At 30.6% G+C, this 4320-nt stretch overlaps 1 long non-coding RNA gene across 1 annotated transcript; it reads left to right on the top strand.

The window, feature by feature from the left end:
* Positions 1-272: 272 nt before the first annotated feature.
* LOC126881150 (uncharacterized) lies at positions 273-3161 on the top strand. Its single transcript, XR_007696730.1, has 3 exons — positions 273-423; positions 617-2498; positions 2571-3161. It is a non-coding gene; the product is annotated as an uncharacterized LOC126881150 (long non-coding RNA).
* The last annotated feature ends 1159 nt before the right edge of the window (positions 3162-4320 follow it).

Raw genomic sequence — 4320 nt, 5'->3', positions numbered from 1 at the left:
ATTAAATGTCCAGCAAACGACGGCAATGGGTGCATTCAGCAGACACAATCGCTAACTAATCGATTAGTGATTTTCTGCTGAATGCCACATAAATTGTGACATTCAGCATGTAAATCACAAATCGATTACTAATCGATTAGTTAGCGATTGCGTCTGCTGAATGCACCCATTGTTGCCAGATTCCTTTTAGCGGGAATTTTAAAATTTTATAGGAGTTTGGATTCTGTGGTTTGGTTTTAAATTTGACAGTTCTGTTTTCTCAAGTCAAAAATCTTAACCTTACTTTTACAAGTGGTTAGGATTATTATTATTATTTTATTTACATGTAAATTGAAACAATAAATATTGTGCTGTGTCATAATTTCAAACTCATTATGTTGCAGTCTTTTCCAGTTGATAAAATTGCAATTCAAAAACTTTTAGGTAGGTACCTGTAACTTCCACATTATTATTTATTTTTTAAGTATTAAGGTTGATGTTGATATCCAAAATTTAGATTTCAAAAGTTTTATGTAGGTAGATACTAATAGAGTAATACTAGATAATAGATTAGATACAAAGTAAGCTGTAAGTAGTATAACTGCCCATATAATCACCTGTTATGTTGTTTTTTTAGATTTGCACTGTATGGATGGCACAGGAAGAGAACAAAAGTACAAGAACATGAAACATCCTATTATAAATGTATATGTATGTGATCCTCAAAAAATTATTTTACAAAACAAGATAGAGAAAGAGCTTTAAAATCCCAAGGATCCTGCAAAATGTTTATTTGGTGTACTAGTCGAATAATAGTATCTAAAAATACTGAAACTATTTTAAAACACATTACGGGCATGAGGATGATATAGAGCACTTACATAAATACCAAAATCAGATAAATATCTCTTCAGTTTATTTTGAGACTTTCTTCAAAAATGTAAGTAAAATATTTGCATATCGACGGCGGAAAGGCAGGACTTCGTAACTGAAAAAATTTTATAACATGAGTTACTTCAGTTTTCGCTTTAGAATAAGTGTATCGGCAGCTATTAAACAGTGATTACAGCTGGGAAAGTTTCCGGAAGGCTTCCAAAAGGCTTTCCCAGCTCTAAAAGATGTTTAATAGGTGCTGATACACTTATTCTAAAGCGAAAACCGAAGTAACTCATTTTATACAAATTTTTCAGTTATAGTCGGTTTGCTAAACTCAGACACAACTGGCTAGATATTTTAGTCGATAATTTTTTTGTTTTTTGCCAATTTTGCAAAAATTTGGAAAATTACTAACTATTTAGTGATTATTAACTATTTAGTAATTATTTTTCGGCAATTTTACTACAATTGGCAAAATTACCGATTAAAATATCTAGAAAGTTGCATCTGAGTTTAGCGAACAGACTATATGAGGTCCTGCCTTTCCGCCGTCGATATACACAATATAATTTAAAACAAGAATGTTACCACTAAACCACTTTTTAAATATTACCCATGAATATTTACTAGAGTTTACAATTTCAAACTAGTGTGTTTGATTATCCTATACCTATATTTTTTTTAGTAAACTTCAGACTGTACAGGATAGCATAATAGCATAGGATGCGAATTAAAAAGAATTGATTTACTTACAAGAAAAGATATCACAAACATTAAACTCTCTTATGGCATTGATTTGAAAGATGGGTATATGTACAATGATGATGCAACCAGTGTTTATTTTTGGGTTGAATGCTTACAGACTCATGTCCAATATTATTTTACAAACAACGGGCATACTAATGGATATTCATTCTGAATTTAACATTTATGATTTTTGTCTTATTTTCCTTAATACTGTGCCAAAAGGAAATGTTAATTAAGTTTGGTAAATCCTTTATCGCAATCAATGGAACTCATGGGCTCAATTCCTATGACTTTGAACTTATGACAGTATTAGTAAAAGATTAATTTGGGAATGGATTTTGTACTGCTTTCTTATTTTCAAATAGAAAAGATACCTACTTTAATTTACCAATTTTTTTAAATACATGTCTGTGTTGGTATTATATGTATAGTCAAATGTTTTCATATCAGGCATAAGCGACACCTTTTACAATGCCTCATCAAATGTAATGGGTATTGCTCCTAATAGACTGTTAAGTGCCTGGCACATAGATAGGGCATGGTAAGTAAATCTTAATAAAATATCTGATTCTGAAAAAAATCCTATTATGTATACAAGATGTACTAATTAGAGAGTATTAATAGCTTTTTGGGTAGACTTCTAAGTGATGCAGATACATACAATTTTAGTAAGTATTTCCAGTAGAACTACTGCAATAACATCCAACAATGGGCCTATTGTTATAGGAAGGGGTTGTGGAATTAATACCAATATGACCATTCAAAATTTTCATAAAATTTTGGATAAAAGGGTATCCATTAGTTGTTATCAGTTAAGTTTAAAACTTGGCACCCATGGAGAACTATACCATAATATATAATAGGTAGGTATATCTCATAATATTACATCTCATATTGTTCACTACAGTAGTAATGAGTGAGCCTGCATACACAGAACCATAATAATATATTATAGTTCGTGTATGCAGGCTCACTCATTACAATAGTGAGCAATATGAGATATAACATATTATAGTATAAGTCTCTGTGCATGACCAGATTAACATGTTTGGTGCCCATCTCGAACAAGCTCCACTTGGCTCCACATACTTAAATCATTTATTTAGTTACACAGTACTACTCACATAACTTATGTGTCGTCAGTACCTTCTGTAAAACCTTTGTGATGCTACCCATACGTCGTGGCCACTGAATGTGTTAAAGCTTGTTAATGTAGGAGATTTATACTGAAATATATATCTTATATTATATTGCCTTAAATAGAAAAAATATCTTATTTAAATTGTATCCATGTAAGTTTTGATTTAATGAAATAAACCTTTTAATCAAAAAAGTGTTGTTTACTTGTGTACACCCAGCAATATCCTGATCATAGATAAATAATATAGTATTACCGGATCCTGATATGCAGACGCCAATAGGGCTTTTCATCGATTGTCATTTGTTTCGAGCTTCTATCATGAGTCACATAATATTAATGTATCTACGTCATACGTCTTTGGTTTGTATCATTGGTATATACCAATAACGTAAGACGTAGATATATTAATATTATGTGACACATGACAGAAGCTCGAGACAAATGACTGTGAATGAAATGCCCTATTGAATAGGGCTTTTCATCGATTGTCATTTGTTTCGAGCTTCGGTCAAGTGCCACATAATATTAATATATCTACGTCATACGTCTTTGGTTTGTATCATTGGCAATATCAATAACATATGACATAGATATATTAATATTAGACAACACATGACATAAGCTCGAAACAAATGACTGAGTGAAAAGCCCTATATCATGTAAATACAAGTCATAAAGATGTCTTTCTACGGTTAAAATTTCACAGTCTAAAGACATCATTTATGTAACTTCTTAAGCGGTCACAAAATGACTGCAATAAGAAAACAGAATTTATTAACTCGCCTCGCCCCCAGGCAAAGTAAAGGTGCTAGGCCACTAAGAATGTTTTTTCAATTTTTTTTATTTTGCGCTTAGCTATTTAGCCAGATACACGAGTAGAATTAATACTATTATAATACATATTAAAACTAATTCAAATTACTAGTAATTTTATTAATATTCTGAATAATTATGTAACCACTTAATACTAAAATAAAAAAGTGTCCATCTATATTATCCCAACACATTTTCGCCTTTGAAATCGTAAATTTCCATTCCCATTAAAAAATAATTTGTACTGTATAAGTATATTTCTTCTGAGCTTCATTTTTTTTTTCAAAATACTGCAACATGAGTTTTAAATTATGACACAGTACAATACTTGTTTCAATATTTACATGTAAATAAAATAATCCTAATTACTTGTAAAAGTAAGGTTATAAATTTAAGAATACAGAACTCTCTTTTAAAACCAAAGTGGCATTAGACTAATTTTAAAATTCCCGCTAAAAGGAAAAAGGTAAATCTGGCAACAGTGCCGTCGTTTGCTGGACATTTTCTCTCCCAGCAAACGACGGCAATGTTGCCAGATTCCTTTTAGCGGGAATTTTAAAATTTTATAGTCTAATGCCAGTTGGGTTTTAATTTTGACAGTTCTGTTTTCTCAAGTCAAAAATCTTAACCTTACTTTTACAAGTGATTAGGATTATTATTATTTTATTTACATGTAAATTGAAACAATAAATATTGTACTGTGTCATAATTTAAAACTCATTATGTTGCAGTCTTTTCCAGTTGATAAAATTGCAATTCAAAAA

Source organism: Diabrotica virgifera, chromosome 3 (assembly GCF_917563875.1).
Source record: "Diabrotica virgifera virgifera chromosome 3, PGI_DIABVI_V3a".
Lineage (NCBI taxonomy): Eukaryota > Metazoa > Arthropoda > Insecta > Coleoptera > Chrysomelidae > Diabrotica > Diabrotica virgifera.
Note: the sequence above shows the minus strand (reverse complement) of the source record. Positions and strands in the feature narration are given on the sequence as shown.